This window comes from Nelumbo lutea, chromosome 3 (assembly GCF_056320005.1).
Source record: "Nelumbo lutea isolate HS-2025 chromosome 3, American lotus-T2T, whole genome shotgun sequence".
Lineage (NCBI taxonomy): Eukaryota > Viridiplantae > Streptophyta > Magnoliopsida > Proteales > Nelumbonaceae > Nelumbo > Nelumbo lutea.
The window spans coordinates 55,696,442-55,715,317 of record NC_142686.1 but is presented as its reverse complement, the minus strand read 5'-3'; the positions used below and the strand labels follow the sequence as shown (position 1 = coordinate 55,715,317).

Here is an 18,876-nt window from a genome sequence, read left to right as displayed (position 1 = left end):
TAAACTATGTGATGTGATTGTTTTATCCATGTATTCTTTTAGTTTGTCTTTCTAGCACTTTTGGTTATCAGTTGTAAATATAGTTAATTTGTAAGTCGCTGAAGGGTATTTTGGGGTTTTCATGTACAGTTATCTATATGTGAATCTCTTAACTGATTGTTATATGTAATTCAAATTTTAGACAATTGTATTTGTAGTGGAATAGAATATATGCAATGCAAATTTAGGGGGCGTTATACGTGAATTGTTTTTCTTGTTTCCGTTTCCAAAACCAAATAAAAACCGGCTGGATTGGAAACAAATTGTTATTGAAAACATGATCTTTTGATTGTGAATTTGTTTTTGCTTTCAAAACAGAAAAAAAAAAAAAAGAAAATGTTCGTGAATTGCTGGTTTCAAAAACATGTTTTCAATTAGTGATTTGATATTATGTTTCATAAATCATATGATATTTGCACATAGATTCTAATTCAATGGTATATTTTTACCTATGCATACTTATGCCTAATCTAACCCACATTGATAAGGTATATAATTGTCCTATAAATGTTTTTATATTTCTTATTCGTAAGTACAAAGGCAATTGAGATTGAATGCTCTAAAAGACCTAAACCTCTAAAACCAGAGTAAGATTGTAGGAATACTCACTAAAGAGCATCTCAAAGTTACTAGATCGCTCAGAGTTGCTTTATTGTTGGATGTTTCTTTGAAACCAGATTGCTGAGGTCTTTTGTCCGTCTTCGGTCTAAACCCTCTTTTTCATATCGGTAAGAGTTGCTTTGTGGCTTTTTTACACACTACCAAATCTGATAACTCTTGGAATTTATTGAAGCTATGGAGGATGATAGATGGAGAAGCAGGGTTGCTTGCGACTCACCGTATCAAGAGATTAGAGACCAACAATTTATTTTTGTTTTAGAAAACATAATTTTGTTGGTTTCGAAAACATGGATTTAAAAAAAAAAGAAAAGAAAAAGAAAAACAAAGTTGACAAACATGATTTTGTTTTCCTGCTATATGTGGCAAATTTGGAAACAAGTGAAAACAAAACCGATCGTGTTGTTGAGAAGATAATAGGAGTGCAAATCAAGATATACTTGGGATGGAGGTTAAGAGATGACTCAATTCGACTTCTCTGGTACATCAGTTTGCTAATTCATAACAATGGAAATATTGAGGACGTTGCCCATGGAGTATAGGCAAAATAGAAGGCTGCATCTGGCATCTTGTGCTATCGAGTATAGGCAAATATCATTTGTAAGGCTATTAATGTTATAGGGAGTGTAGTGTTGGGTAGTTAAATAATATGTCCAAGAAATGGAGTCATTTGAAGGATGCTATAGTAATCAAGGTGCCAAGGTAAGGCTAGGGCCGCTAGACAATAGGGGATTTTTTTAATAAAAAACATGAACCCTAGGGTAGTTCCTAGGCTCCATAGCAACTAGAAACCATCATTCACTAATAATAATAATAATAATTTTCATAAAAAAGTATCAATTTCATAAATAGAAAATCAACATATTCATGAGAAGAAACTAAAGAAAGAAAAAAAAAATCATAAAATGTTTTTATCTCGGTAAAAGAAAGAAAAAGGTGGAAGAAGAAGAAGAAGAAGAAGGTGTTTCTTGGACAAAATTTTTAAATCTTACTAGTTCTTAACTTATTTATTCAAGTTTTCAAGTCTTTGAGGGTTCAAGATAGCATGCACCATAAGACCAACATGTGTTGATTGAAGGCTAAGGAATAAGAAAATAATAAAATGAAAATAGTATATAAACCCACAAAATGAATATCTTAGTTTAATAATGTCTATTTTGTTTCCACAATAGTTCAAAAACATGGCTTCATACACCAACCACTTATGCTTCTTTATTTTAGAATTAATGGAGACTCGTGTGATGTATGGATTTTGTTAATCGAAAGGTAAACAATAGAAACATATAAGAGCAGACACTTTTTTATATTTTCACTTCTCAACTAATTATAATCATTTATGTTTATATATTACTTTTAATTAACTTTTTTACCATTTGAAAGTAACAATAAGTAATTTCAGCTAAATTAATAGTCTAATCTCTAATGAATAACAATAGTTTAATCTCCAATCATTATTAAAAATTTATAGTGAAAATACATAATTATTGAAAACAAATTAATAATAAAAATCTAATAAATAACTAATAAAAATACAATAGTTAGGAAAGTACAAAAGTACTAAAAATATATTAAATTAATTAATAAATAAAGTAGTTTCCAGTAACAGCTTAATCTCTAATAAACATTAATCAATAAATTATAACAAAAATACATAATTACTGAAAATAAATTATAAGAAAAATATAATATATTAAATTTAAAAAATTTAAATAGAAATAATTTATTCTACAATAATTATTGAAACTTACTGTTAAATAACAAAGAAAAAGTATACTTATCACAAAAATACAACAAATAATTACTAAAAATACAATAAATATTAGTATATATATTAGATATAAATAAATATTTAAACCTATTATTAATAAATATTAATTTTTATGAAAATTAATTTTTATAATTATTAATTTATATAAGTAAAATAATATTTTTATTAATACAATAATAATTTTAATTATTATAATATTGCTTATATCTATTAGCTTTTGTTTTAAAAACATTACATATTTTTGTTATCTGGAAGCTTCAATACATGTAAATTATTTAATCTATTTTTCATTATTTCAACAATACTTAAAAATTTTAAATTATTTATATTTAATATTCTTATTGTCATACATTATTAAACATATTATAATTATTTTTTTGTTTTTAATAAAATTTAAGATATAACATAATTTCATTATTTATTCTATTTTTTACTTAAATAATATTTCAAATATAATTTAATTGTTTGACGAATTATTTCATTCAAAATTTTAAAATATTAATTATTTATTAATTCAGGAATCTACAAAATTATAATTTATACTGCTATAACATAACCTTGTTTTTCATTTTGTAAAATACTAAATTATTATTAACTCGAATATTATGAAATCTATTATAATTATTTTTCTATTTTTAAGAAAATTTTTAAATTTATTACATTGTTTTATTATTTTAATATTTAAAATTTTGTTATGTTAAATATTTTTTTATTTAAATCTTCCATTAATATTTAAAATATCTATTTTTTTATTATTTAAATTTATTGCATAATAATATATATTTTTAATATTTTTCTATTTAAATATTTAAATAATATTTTATTTTTTGTAATTTTGAAAAATTTTTATTATTTAAATAACATCATATATATTTTTTAATTAAAATTGTAAAATATTATTTATTTATCAAATTGAATAACCCATAAAATTATGGTTTATATTGTTATTACATAATTTTGTTATGAATTTTGTAAAAAATAAAAATATTAATAATCTAAGTATTATTAAATCTATTATAATTATTTGTAATAGGCATTTTAATGTTTTACAAAATTTAGTTATATTTAAATAATTCTTAAATTTTTTTAATTCAATTAGAAAGTGGGGTAGTGGATCATTGGAATTAGAGATAATTTAGGAGAGAATAGAAAAATTGGAATGAGATTCTAGTAGATGAGGTAGCAGTGCCACATGGATAGACATCATAAAAGCAACTCTATCTTTTTCTTTATCTATTAAGGCTCAGTTTGGAAGGAGTACAAATACAAATATGTAGAGTGTAAAACCTTGTATTTTGTACTATTTTGTATGTATTTGTACTGTACATATTTGTATTCGTACTCCTACCAAATTGAGCCTAATTGTTTGTAAAAATGACATGAAAACATCATGATGTCAGGGTAATCAATGCTATGAACTTCATCCAAAACTATATCATACTAAAATATAGAATTTCTTTCAAAATCATAAAACCAACGTCCAAAATATCAATAATTCAGTATTGAGCAACTAAAATCATCGATGCTCTTATGTTTTGGTTAGTTTTAAATTTAAATCAATGCCCCATATTTCCATATATCATTAATGCATAACGATTAATCTATTAATCTATGATACGGGAAAGGTATCATTCTTGTATCATATCGGAAGGAAGACAATCAACAGTCGACTTATCACTTTCGATCATTAACGTCTATTAATCTATGATATGTTAACGTCTTTAGTCATTAAAAGGTTTTTAGTTGTCACTCTCCCCCCTTCTCTCTTTGACTCTTTCTCTCCAAATTCCAACCCCCATTGGTATCAACGAATCCCGATTAATGACCACCCTGCATGGATGCATCATTCTCCTATTTCAAAAACTAACAGTCCTAATTGTTCACCTTCATGGTGGATGTCAGTTCTTGATTAAACGCCCTTCTGAGCTTTGCAGACAATACGACCAACCTGGAATGGTTTTTCCCGCTATCAGCTTGTAGCAGAAATGTGAATGGTTGTTTTGGGAGCAACGACTAGCATGGCTGTATTTTAATATGTAACAGAAGTGGCATCACTAGGCAGAGGAAGATCAGATCGGGTGAATAAATTTCTTGAAGTACCCTCTAAGTTTTAGGAATTGATTAACTCTATCTTTACTATTTATATACTGTTAAAGTACCCTTAAATTTTGTAACAATTATCTACAACCTCCCTTGTTGTTAACTTTTCATCACACTCTATTACATATGACATCGCATGACAAATATATTTTTCAAAAATTCCTAAAATACCCTTTCTTCTATTCACTTTTTTCTTGCATTTCCGGTCTCACCCCATATCTTCAGTTTTTTTCCACCCTATAACAGAGTTCGATATCTTCTCACTCTCCCTTCTTTTTTCTTGTTTCCTTCCCACCATTTATTCTGTTGCACCGTTTGTCAAATGAATCACAAGTGGAGCAAATGGATGACGATCACATGTAGGGGCAGCAATTTTTGACCCAACCCGCTGAACCCACCCAACCCACCCAATTATTAATGAGTTGAACCCATTTATTTAATTCTGGGTAGTTGTGGGTCGGTTAACCCAATAAGCATGGGTTTTAATGGACTGGGCGGGTTAGGTGATGGTTAACCATCGAATCCATCAAGGAGCAGACTATAGAGACAATACTCTATAGTCAATATGGTCATACAGAGAAATGGAGAACGTCTGAATGAGAAGAGGAAAGGATGAAATCAAGGGTTCAGTGGAGACCACTTGATCATACAATGATTTAGGTTGTCGGAGAATGAAGAGGGAACTCTAGGTTTTAGCAGAGGTACGGTGATCCAGGCTATTGGAGATCAAAAAGGGAAGAACAAATTCTAGGGTTTAGCAGAGACCAATACAGCAATTTAGGCTGCCATCTTAGGTACTTCATGTACTCAAACTCTCTCTCTTTTTCTTTCTCTCTCTCTCTCTCTCTGTGTGTATCTTTAACCTTGTCTGCTACTCTACAACATGCTTGGTGAAAATTTCTTCTTGTTCCATTAGATTGCTAATCTCATGGAGAGTTGAGAATTGATCAACCCTTATTCGATAGTTGCTTGCATTCTTTAATCTCATGTCAATTTAAGCTTTTCCATCCCTTGATGATCAGGGAATGTATGTCTTGTCAAATTCATCTTTTGAATAGAATTTACCTAAAAATATACCTCTATGTCTTTACATATTGGGTACACACAATGGTAAACACAGCTCTTGTTTTCACTTCAGTGTAGACATAGCTCACAAGTTAGTGTCCTGAGGTAGCCTACCATTGGATAGAATATTTCTAAATTTGGACTAGAATTTTGTAACGGTCTAATGATGTTACAAAGTGTCTTTAGTTAGAGCATTATTTCACTAATGATGAGTTAATGACATTGAAATGATGCTCCTATTGGCATTCAGTTCATTTAAGCTATGTTTGTTTCTAGTATAAATTTGAACCAAATATATATATATTTTTGTTACAGATGTCAATGAAAATCCATAATGATGTCAAAAAATCATTTGGGTCTACTACAAGGAATAAAAGAAAAAAAAAAAAAAAACATCCATTTTTTTAAAACATTTTGATTTGTTTTGTGGTGAAAATGGAGTTGAAAGGGCAAAATGCAAAATTTGTGATAAAACATATAGTTCAAATGTGAGTGTTGACACATCAAATATGTTACGTCATATAGGAATTTGTGGAGAAGGTGATAAATATTCTATGAGTCAAGTTAATAAATGTGATGAAGATGCATATAGAGAAAATATGGCAATGACTATAATTAGACATGGATATGCAATTTCAATTGCAGAGTATGAAGATCTTAGGCATATACATTCTGATTTGAATCCAGAAGTGAAACATATTTCATGTAGCACTGCAAAAGCTGATGTGTTAAAGATATACAATAAGTAGAAAAAAATTGTGGGATTTATTACAATTACTTCATAATAGAATTTGTCTTACATTAGATATGTGGACTTCAATTACCACGGATACATGTGCATCACTATTCATAGTAGAATTTCTCATGTACCACCCCCTCACACTGGTGTTTCAATTTTGGAGAATGTGTCAAATGTATTGATGAATGAAAAATTGAAAATAAGTTATTTTCAATTAGTTTAGACAATGACTCAACCAATGATGCATTTTTTAATTTGTATAGAAGGCGTCTTAACTTGAAAAATGTACTTCTATTAAATGAAATGGTTTTCCATGTGCACTGTTGTGAACATATTTTGAATTTAATAGTGCAGGAAGGTTTGAAAACAATAGATGATGTGGTGCTTAAAATTAGAGAAATTATAAAGCTTATTAAAGGTTCTGAGGCACACAAATTGAGATTAGTTGATGTGCCAATTAATTGATGATTAAGAGTAAAAAGAAACTAATTTTGAAAGGGCTATGTTTTATCGAAATGTTTTTTTCTCATTTGGGGTCATATGATATCAATTGTGTTAACGCTCCAACTAAAGAAGAGTGGGTGAAGATTGAAAAAATTGTTAAGTTTTTGAAAGTTTTCTATGACATGACCAGCATTTTCTCAAGAACCCAATATCTAACCTCAAATTTATAATTTCACAGGGTGGTTTGGAAAGTTGAATTGTGTTTAAGAGAAACATTGAAAGGTAGAGATGAATTTTTAAAGGAGATGGCCAAGTCTATGTTTAGTTAATTTGACAAAATTTAGAAAGAATACAATATTGTTTTACCAATTGTTATAGTTTTAGATCTTCATTTCAAATTGAAATTTGTGGAATTTGTATATAAGAAGTTGTATGATGTGGAAGATGCAACAAATTACGCTATTTTTGAAGAAACAATGAGGAACTTATTTGCTACATGATGAGTAGTAGTGTTATGCCTAATGTGAAATCTTTTTTTAAAACTAAGGCGACTGATGATATGATTTTTGATGGGGAGTTTGATCTAATAGAAGTAATTATAATTTGAAAGGTTTAATTTTAAGAAAAATAAAAATACAAAATTTACATATATTAGTTATTTAGTTAGTGTCTTATTGCATGAATTTGTCCTCTTGAGGTGGCCTATCAATGGATAGAATATTTTTTAATTTGGATCAGAAGTTTGTAACAGGCTAATGATGTTTTAAAGTATCTTTGGTTAGGGCATTATTTCACTAATGATGAGTTGATGACCTTGAAATGATACTCCTATTAGCATTTAGTTCATTTAGGCTCTATTTCTTTATAGTATAAATCTGAATCATATATATTGTTACAAACTTATGTCAGTGGAAAGCCATAGTGATGTTGAATCAAGGTCTACTTCAAGGAATAAAAGAAAAAAAAAGCTTCTATTGTTTATGAACATTTTGATTTGTTTTATAATGAAAATGGAATTGAAAGGGGAAAATGCAAAAATTGTGATAAAATATATAGTGCAGATGTGAGTGTTGGCACATCAAATATGTTATGTCATATAGGAATTTGTGGAGAAGGTGATGAATATTATAGGAGTCGAGTTAATAAATATGATCAAGATGCATATAGAGAAAATATGGCAATGGCTATAATTAGACATGGATATGCATTTTCATTTTCAATTACAACGGAATCATACATGTGCATCACTATTCATTTTGTTGATATTGAGTGGAGGTTATAGAAACAAATTCTATGTTTTTTTCATGTACCGCCCCTTCACACTGGTATTTCAATTTTGGAGAAGGTGTCAATGATATTTAATGAATAGAAAATTGAAAATAAATTATTTTCAATTAGTTTAGACAATGCCTCAGCCAATGATACATTTGTTAATTTGTATAGAAGGCGTCTTAACTTAAAAAATACACTTCTATTAGATGGGAAGGTTTAAAAGAAATAGATGACGTGGTGCTTAAAATTAGAGAAATTGTAAAGCTTGTTAAAGGTTCTGAGACATGCAAATTGAGATTAATTGAATGTGTCAATCAATTGATGATTGAGAGTAAAAAGAAACTAATTTTGGATGTTTATACAAGGCGGAATTCCACATATTTGATGTTTGAAAATGATATGTTTCATCCAAAATCTTTTTCTCGTTTGAAATCATATGATATCAATTATGTTAAAGCTCCAACTAAATTAGAATGAGTGAAGGTTGAAAAAACCCGTTAAGTTTTTGAAAGTTTTCTATGATACAACCAACATTTTTTCAAGAACCAAATATCCAACTTCAAATTTATGTTCTCAAAGGGTTTTGAAAGTCGAATTGTGTTTAAGAGAAGCATTGAAATGTAGAAATGGATACTTATTTGTTGAATATATGAAGAATAGTAGTGTAATGCCTAATATGAATTCAATTATTAAATTTAAGGCGACTAATTATACAAAGCTTGATGAGGAGTTTGATCCATTGGAGGTAATTATAATTTGAAAGGTTTATTTTTAAGAAAATAAAAATATAATTTTTCATATATTAGTTATTTAGTTATTGTCTTATTGCATTCGTATTATTGCAGGAATTTGGTACTTTTCAAAGTCAAGTCTATGCTATTCATGAAAAGAAATCCCAATTAGATTTAGAGGAAACAAGCATTGATTAAAAATGCCATATTTATATCTTAGGATTTCGTAGATTCAATGAGTCTCGCTTTCTTGAGTTATCAAAGATGGCTCGTGATGTTCTTACAATTCCGATCTCTATAGTTGTTTTAGAAGTTATATTTAGTGGTGGAGGTAGAATTTTAGAGCAATATCACAATTCCCTCTTCCAGAGAATGTTGAAGCTTTAGTTTGTACACAAGATTGGTTGTTTGGTCCGGAAGGTAAATTTTTCCCCTTTTTCTAGATATTTATTTATGTGGATAACTTGAGTTTTTTATAGCAAAATCTTATTAGTTTAAAAAAGTTCTGATTAATTTATTCTTTTGTTTGTTTTTGATGTAGATAAATCAAAGGATGAAATGAATGATACTTGTTTAGAGGTGGATCCATGGAATTAGTTTTGGTCATTGATCATTGATCTTCTTCATCATTGGTCTCTAGTCTCTTATGTTTTGCTTGGATTTTTTAGGTTCCTTATTGTTAAGATTTAGAAAATGGTTCTGAAGTTGATGTTTTTAATATGGCACCATAGCACATTCAACTTTTTAAGCATGTTATAGCAAGTTTTTTGTTGCATTGCAGCAGTTGGGAGATAATATTCTTGATCATAGCCTACTTCTCGCAACTTTACATTTTGTGGATCACATCATAGAGCATAACAATCATCTCTTAGTAAGATTTAGATTTCAAACTATATATATAGTGTTTGAGTATAGATTCAAGGGATTACATCAGATAAGGGCTTGGGCTCTAATATCAATAAAAGTAATATATTTAATAAATTTTCAAAAAATAAATTAATTTTTTAAAAATAATATAAAAAGGGGCAAAGTTACTAATCATCTTCATCTTCTTTTAGATTATTCATCAAAGTCGCCCGTTGCCGCCTCTAGCATGCCTCTGACTGTCACTGTAGTCATAGAAACATCTCCTTAAATCTTTCTCAAACTTCAAACCCCTTCGCCTCTATATAAAAAAAAAAAATCTCACTACTCAAATGGGAATGAGTGAGAAAGAAAATTTTACTCATGACTCTCCCTAAACCATAGACGGTGGCCATGTCCAAATCCACTGGTTTCCCCAAATCTAGAGAGTAGGTTTTATGTGGTTTGGGAAAACCATTTGAGAACGACTATGTTGTCATCAAACCCATTCTCCTTGGCCATGATGTCGCTATCCCCAGACGATCACTCTGTTTCTAGCTTATACTACGGCAAAGGAGACGCCATTTCCTGGGATGCCGACACCTGCAACTTAGATCCCCCCATAACGACTAACACTTATCTGTCGATGACCGACGATGATGATGGCCAAGACAGGGACCGCTTTTTTGCGACACTCATGGGTTTCGAACTCCACCACTTGCTAGTGTCCAACTATCAGCGATGCTTTCTCGATCGTTCAATTGATGCCACCACTAGACAGGATGCCATTAATTGGATGTTGAAGGCATAATATTTGTTCGTCTACTCAATTATTTTTCATTAAATTTGAGTCTAGCCTTTTGTTTCCTTATTGTTTTTTGTAATTTTGTTTTTCTTCCTTCCGTGACTCAGGAGCATGCGTACTACCGCTTTGACCTGTAACGGCTTATCTCTCCATCAATTATCTCGATTGTTTTCTATCCTATCATAACATAATTTCCCAATACATAGTTGTCATCCCTTTGTTTTCTATGGGCCTATAGACAGAAACATTGCTTCTCATGTCAATGAAATCCAATGCCTGATGCCATTTTTTTTATTGTTTCGTCAAATGAACTACATGGGAATGGGTGGCCTTTACAGCTGTTGTCAGTGGCATGCATCTCTATAGCAACAAAAATGGAGGAAACGAGTATTGGAGGTGGGCGAAGGCGTGCCAGAGGCAGTGATAGCCAACTCTGATGAATAATTTACAAGAAGAAGAAGATGAATGGTAACTTTGCCCTTTTTTTATATTATTTTTAAAAAGTTAATTTATTTTTGATATTTTATTAAATATATCTTTTATTGATATTAGAGCCCAAAAGTTACCCTTATCTGATATAACCCCTAGATTCAAGCATCATAGCCTAAATCCATGATTTGGTAAGCTTGAGATCAAGCCTCATGCCATAGAGCATAGCAACCTTGTTACTTTATTGATTCCATTATTTCCTATGCCAACAAGGGCAGGCTTTATTTTGGTATTTTTAGAAACCTTATGTAGCAAACTATCCACATAGTCACCTTTGTCCTATCTGATTGCCTTTGAGGAATCTCCTTCTATCAAAAAAAGAAATGGGACCCTAGACTCCCTAGACTTAGCAATCATAAAGACAAATAGGAATGACATGACATCAGCTCAAAGGAGTCACCCTCTTTAATGGTTTGATAGTCTAGTTTTCTCATAGAAGTGACATTAGTAGTTATCAACTGTTTATTCCTTAGAAGCAAGATGTTTCTATTTGTTGTTGTAGGTGTTACTCCATCTTGAACTTCTAATATGATACCATCCTACCATAGGGTGACTCCATCCAAAATTTGTTTCTCTATAGAAGCTATTGCTTGGTGCAGTGATAAATCTCAAGTTGCCAAGCTTGAGAGTGTAGGTTCATATCTTAGAATTGACATTTTAGGTTAGGTCTTTGTCCAATCCCCCTACCAAGACCATAGATAGCAGGGATCACATCAACATTGGTAATGGCCTTTTATGTGGTGATACTCTACCCCCTGGAAACATAGGTTGGTGAATACTTTGTATTATGGTGTCTCTTGGAGACTTTGTTTTGTGTCTCCTTTATCTCAATCCATTTTTACTAGGCGCTTCATCGCTATTTTTTTTCTTTGCAACCAACTCCACCCTTTTTCCTTGTTTCAAACAAATTGGCTTCTCTTACATGGGAAAGAAGAAGCAGTGTCTTTTACCCCTGATTTTGGTCAAAAAATTGTAATTCAATAAAAAGTATGGAGATTACATAGTAAAGGCCCTCAAGGGGACAAGGACACAAAAACAAATCCCTTTGGTTAACTCTCAGATGGATAGCATGAATTGGGAACATTAACACTTTGCATGACTAGAGAAGGGGTAATTTTCGAGGAAGCAATTTTGAATGGGACCATCAAGAACATATTCTTCTATTAACTTTTTTTTTTGGTTCTTTTGAGGCTTTTTCTGTAACTTATGGCTTACCCAAGTTGGGTGGATTAGGAGTTAAAGAGTTTAGAATTTGTCACTTGGTATTTGCATTCACATGTTTTTATTTTACAAATGGCATATCCTTTCTTCTATTCCTTTTTCTTGGGGACACATAACTGTAGATCCCATTTTGTTGCTATATTATCAATTTTATTTTTATGCATAATCTTAAATGTGCTTTTTTTGTTGCTTCTGTTGCAGATCTCAAAGCTTTAGACAAGACCCATCTTTCTAACTTGTCTAACATTTCCAATTTCCAGGACACCATATCATTTGTCACTGTTTTTACTATCTATAACACTTGTAGATATACAATGTTTGCTTAGACCCTCAGAGAACATCAAACACCAAAACTAACACCATAAGGTTGCATGCAAGAAACCCATAGTCAACTTTCTTTCTACGATGAACCCGTAATGCACCACAAGTTCTGCGATGAACTCACAATGCGTATTGTAAAACTGCGATAAACCTGTAGTTCGTCGAGCCCATTCGATGCCCGAACCAATGGAAACCATGGCCGAACCTAGGACAGGGCCCCGCGCTTGTCCTAACACACAATAAACCGATGACTCGCTAAACGTGCGATGAATCCACGACTTACGAGCCCACTCGCGACCCAAACTGAGAGAAGCCCGGGCTAAGCCCACGGTGAGGCCCGCGCATGCCCAGAGCCATGTGGAACATACACCATCAAAAGACACGACGAGACACCATGTAGGGTTAACAAGACATTGCCCGCCAAGTAGTGACATCATCAAATGTCGCTTCAATTAAAATAAAGTGCACAAGAGGTAGTAGCAACGCGAGTAATGAGGGGTCTTGAGGAGAAGGGACGTCGATCCTTGGAAAAATTCTCATGAGACACGTGGCGAAACCCCAGTGGTGCTCTTAATTATTGATAGCAAATCCAATATTCCCTTTCCCGATACGTCGTAAGTACATTTATCTCCTACCTTTTAGGATCTCAGGGTCTTCCCATAAATAGAGACCTTCCTTGTATTGGGAATTACTCAACATTCGGCATTAAATACCCAACACTCAATACTCAAGCACACCTCATGAGACACGTGGTGAAACCCGAGTGGCGCTCTTAATTATTGACAGCAAATCCAATATTCCCTTTCCCGATACATCGTAAGTACCTTTGTCTCCTACCTTTTATGATCTCGGGGTCTTCCCATAAATAGATATCTTCCTTGTATTGGGAATTACTCAGCATTCGGCATTCAATACCCAACACTCAATACTCAAGCACACCTCACTTCCGGATTCCTTATCCCTAACACTTAACCAAGGAATCAACCTCCCTACTCACTGGCCTCTCTCTATCTTTTAAAGGGACCACTTCCATCCAAGCCTTACCCCACCTACAACACTACTCTCCTTGCATGTGTTAATGATAGATCATCTAACTTGGTGACTATTGGGAACATTTCATATGATAAAGTGGAGAGGTTGATGGCTATTTTAGATGTCTTCATCAAATTCATCCAGATAATCTACTACTAGAACTAAATGGTAAAATACAGTTGGGTTTTACCTACAAGAAAAGGACAGTCAAAGATTGAAACCCCACCCATTATGATTATCAAATCTCAAGCTTCCATACAACAGGAAAGCAAGCCACCATTAGGGTCTAAATGATTACTTGGATATTTTATCATAAAAGGAAGTAGGATTTTGTTCTTGTCATGTACTGATAAATGGTAAATTACTGGATAATATAATTGTCTGTTTGGAATTTAGTAAGAGCAATTAACAAGAGAGTTTGCTAGAATTTTCCATATTCTATTGGACATTCACTAATTAGCATCACTATCTGTTTTTTTGAAAATAATTAGCCCAAACTGTATTGGATTAAGAAATTTACTATTATGAGTTCATAATTTAAAGCATTTTATCATGGTTAATAATTAAATTATGATAATTGTCTTTTATTTGTAAGTAAAAGATACCTATCCTAACATCAAATTAGTATCAGAGCAAAATTAAAAAAAAAAAAAAAGGAAAGAAAAAAATGTGTGTCAACAAAATGATGGTAAATAGTTTGGGTGGAATCTGCATTTTGTCCATTATAGTTTGGGTGGCTCCATCCCTCATCATGTTACATCACATCAGATCCTTATACAAGTGGTATGATCCTGGACCATGGTGGGTGGAAGAGGTTATGAAAGGTCTCTAAAGTCTGAATGGTTCGTTCTGTGATAAATTCAATTGGAATTCAATTGACACCTTCCTTCACACCTTTGGTTGGTTTGTTGTTTGATACATACAGTAGATGAGGACTTCAGGGATGACTGGAACTCTGATGCTAAACAATGGGCTTGGAATCCTTAAGAAGATAGATAATGAAAGAGTTGAGTTTCTCCTTTTGCTTTATGTCAGATTATGGCTTGTATTAGGTATCAACTATCAGATATGAATGCTCTGAAGTCTAAATAATCTCCTCTCTCTACCAATAAAAAAGTATTTTCCTCTCTCTTGAAATAAAACTTAATGACTTATAAATGATATTAGGTCTTTTTTTGGATGGAAAAAATTATATCAGATTCAGATCTAATTCATAATTGATAGTGTGTCTTCAGCTTTCCATTGTAAGAATTCCTTGTGTGAAGAATATACAGCTATACTGTTTTTTCTTCAAGAGTGAGGTTGCATCTCACGCCTCCATCTAGGATGATCGTAACAGTTGCTTATCCTCATTGATATCAAGGAAACTTTAATGATTTTTTTACTTATAAAAGAGAATATAAAGCAATACTCATTTTGCATCTGATATGTAATTTTGATTTGAATTGAAGCACATACCATGCGTCCATGCCAACACTTCTTATTAGAGAAGTGTAGATGGAAACTATCATAGTATGTTGATTTTTCATTATGATGAAAACTATCTACACTTCTCTAATAAGGAGTGTTGGCACGGAAGATGGAAACTATCTCGTTTGATTATTCTGGATTCAGATGACCTGTTTACATAGTTGGACCAAATGTGGAATTGACCTTATCCAATCCAATTGAGATTCAAGTCTGATTATTTTTTATTAACCAATATTTAATTAATAAACTCAATATTTTTATATTTATAATTTTTTTTTATATCATAATCATTATCATCCAAGGCTTGTGTGCATGGGGTCAGCATGAATCCTTTTTAAAGAACCATATGGATTGTTAAATTTTGAGCCATTAAATCATTCCTTCCTACCTCAATCCATCTTCTTTTTGGTTTGTCTGCCCCTAGCCCTTCTAGCCCCTTCAACTTATAACAGAACACTCCTTATGGGTGTTGTAGATGGCCTTCTATAGGGCAAACTAGTGCATAAGGTTCCCGCCAATGCAAGATCTGGAGAGGGATAGATGTATATGCACATGGCCAAATCATCTTAGCCTATTTTTCCTCATTTTATCACCTACTGGAGCTACTTCCATATTCCTTTGAATGAGTTCATTTCTGAATTTGTCCTTCCTGTTTTTTTTCCACTCATCCATCTCAACATTTGCATTTTCGCCACTCATTTTTTGTACGACTTTTTTGACTGCCCAACATTTTGCCCCATCGTTGTCGGAACTTACAACTATTTTATAAAAAAATTCCTTTTAGCCTAAGCTTATTGATTCAAAAGGGAAATCTTATCTAACTTGACTAGGTTGAGGCTTGTATTGGGTTCTCTGCTTTTTATTGGTGTTTTAAGGATAGAACAGGAAGGTTTTGATAACTTATGGAGTTGGAGTACTGCCAGATGGGCGGCTACTCATTGTTGACCCTGAGATCTTTATTTTTATACATGATCCATCTCTATTGATGCTAGACCATAATTCTTAATCAAGAGTTTTTAGAGGTTGGAAATAATGCTATTAGTGTTTTTAGAATCTTGTACATCAAGTGGGGTTTGCTACTGCTAAAGAATTATTATATATCTTGACTTGTAACCTGCAGTTAAGGTAGTGGTATAGTAACAGAATTCTTTTTTGGTTTACTTATATGAAAGTGTTTTTAATAAGTTACTATTTTTTATTTATTAAAAAATAATGTTAGTTAAAGTCATTTTGGTGATTGAACATTATGGACAATCAATGATTGTTGGCACCCGGTTTTTGCTCAGTATGCCACCTCTACCCCCAATTCAACTTAAACACCCGATCAGACTCATTTGACTTCTCCAAAACACCTAAAAACCCAAAAATCTCAACTTTTAGCCCAAAAGCCCTCAGATCCACCATTAAACCTGTTTGATACCAATCTAATGCCCTGATCAACCTCCCCTTACACCTTAACCATTAGATCATACACAACCATTAGACCCAGAACCTCCCAAAACACCTACCCATGAAATTTGAACTCAAGATTCCTCCGCTCACTTGTCCATCAAACAAAGATTTCATTTTGAACCTTCTCACACCCATAACCTGTATCCACTTAGAATCCAGATTCCCTTGATCCGAAGTCATCTAAACCAATCAAACTTTTCCAATCACCTCAGACTACTTAACAACCCTACCCTATGAAATTTCACCCAAAATTGCCTTTGTTTGCCTCTTCATCGCATAAAGATTTCATTTCGAGACCTTGGATTAATCGAATTGAGCCCTTTCTAGATCTGCCCAATCCAGGCTCAGTTGGGCCAATCTGACCCCACCAATCAATTCAGAATATCCGAAAACCCCATCCTATAAAATTTCAACCAAAAATACCCTCATTTACCCTTCCATCCAAAAAGATTTCATTTCGGTCAATCTTGTTAGCCCACATATGCATACATACTCTCTGTGGTCAGATCCATCTCAACCCTCTATTTTTTTTACCCAAAATCTCAGCCATCCATCCAGAATCACGGTTTGACCAAACTTTTTTGAAATTACAAAAGTACCCCTCAAATTCCACAAAATTATGAAACTGCCCCTTCTCATATAAATTCAACCTAAACATCTTTATTCGCCTGATCCGAAGATTTTGAAGGAAGACACTTTTCCTCTTCCCCTTCATTCGAACAAAGAGCAGTGACAAACCAACGACTGGACTCTCTTTCACCGATCTCCCTCAATATCTCCTTCTCCTTTTCCATCTCTTTCTTCTTCTCTTTCCCTCTTTCCCTTTTTTTCCCTTCTTCCTCTTCCCAATTCTCCCCTATTTTTGTTTCTCCTCTGTCACCACCGCTACAACTCTTGGCAGTGGCGATTTGGCTTTTCTCTTTATCTGTCTCTCGTTTCACCCTCTCCCTGACATTGTTTTCTCTATCCTCACTGTATCCCTCTCCCTCTGCTTCCCATTGAGGCATTTCCGAAAGCTACTATTCATCTCCTTCTACAGAGAACTGGACATATCACCTCCCTCTCCTTGATAAATAAACTAGGAATCAACCGAATCATCTGCCATAGCATTCACTTCAAGCTGACATACATCAGGTAGATTCGTCTATTTTCTTTCTGATTTTTTAAATTTTTTATCATTATTTCTTGGCTTTGATGTCGTCTTCGTTGCTTTGAAATCATCGGGACCTGAGGGAAAATCGGAGATGATATAGCCAGAATCAAAAGGAGGTCACTGCTCCAGTGCACTGTTCACTCTCTTCCACCTTCGAGCCCAAAACTAGAGTGGTGCTTGAGAGAGGGAAAATCAGGAAAAAAACACAAGCGATGCCTTATTCACTAGTATTTACTGATGAGAGTGGAAATTATCATATTTTTATCCCTTAATATTTAGTCTTTTGTACTTATTTAGTGCCTAAATGAACTCATTATTCTTATATTTTGATTTAGGACACGAAAGGAGGCGTTAAGTGAAAAACAAGGCTAATCGGGTAATTCTGAACAGTTTCGACACTGTGTCGTAATTTGGGCATAACTCTCTCATCCGGACTCCGATTGAGATGACTAAAGATGCGTTATAAAGATAAGGAAAATTTCTACAATTTTTATGTTTTGAGTTTTGTTAGATACAGAGGGAATTTAGTCATAATCGGGTCTGAATTATCTACAACCGCACTGCTAACGTGTTGGAGCCATTCCTTAGCCTGAGAGTTTTCATCCGGAAATGCACGAGAATTAGGGTTGGAACCCCTAAAGGAAAATTGAAGAAGATAAGTGCTAGAGAAGGAAGGAGTTTTCTGAATGTGAATTGAAGAAGAATCACATCAAGGAGATCAAAGATTGATGCAAGAATCATATGTTGTCTTCTTCTTTGGTTCTGCGCAATTGGTAACCTAGATTCATATAGGGTTTAATGGATTTTTGTCATTGAATCTTTCTCTTGCTAGTATTCGAACCATGTTTGGTGCTGATTCAAATCTGTAATTAATTCTTTTATGTTATTCGATTGATTGGATTCATTCTTGGGATTTATTGATAAGGGTTTTCAATTGATAGAATAATTTTGGCCGAATTGTTTTTAATTTTTGGATTGCTTGAATTGCTTGAGAAAAGAGTTTAGTTAATCAGATCATCTAATCAAGAAAACGGACTAAATGTATCTTAGAGATAATTTGCATGGTTCATTTGGTATTCATTCATACTTGAATTGATGCCCTTCAAATTCTTTATTCTTAATGCATCTATGGGGATTAAATTCTTGATAGAGATACTGGAATTGTCACCCATAGATAAAGTGGGTTGTGCTCGAGAGAGGCTGCTCATACCAATAGGGTTTCGCCAACCCATGGCTGAATTCCACATCAATTGCATAACTTAATGGTTTAATTGCTGAACTGAATCTGCTAGTGTTTACATACAGCCTTTCTTC

At 32.7% G+C, this 18,876-nt stretch overlaps 1 long non-coding RNA gene across 2 annotated transcripts; it reads left to right on the top strand.

Moving 5' to 3' along the window:
* The first annotated feature begins 5,026 nt into the window (after positions 1-5,026).
* Positions 5,027-18,508, top strand: LOC148865087 (uncharacterized). Of its 2 annotated transcripts, none has more exons than XR_016109456.1 (3): positions 5,027-5,319; positions 10,763-10,892; positions 12,336-12,496. It is a non-coding gene; the product is annotated as an uncharacterized LOC148865087 (long non-coding RNA). The 2 variants fall into 2 exon arrangements; XR_016109457.1 differs by lacking the exon at positions 12,336-12,496 and adding an exon at positions 17,898-18,508 and having other exon boundaries at positions 5,039-5,319.
* The last annotated feature ends 368 nt before the right edge of the window (positions 18,509-18,876 follow it).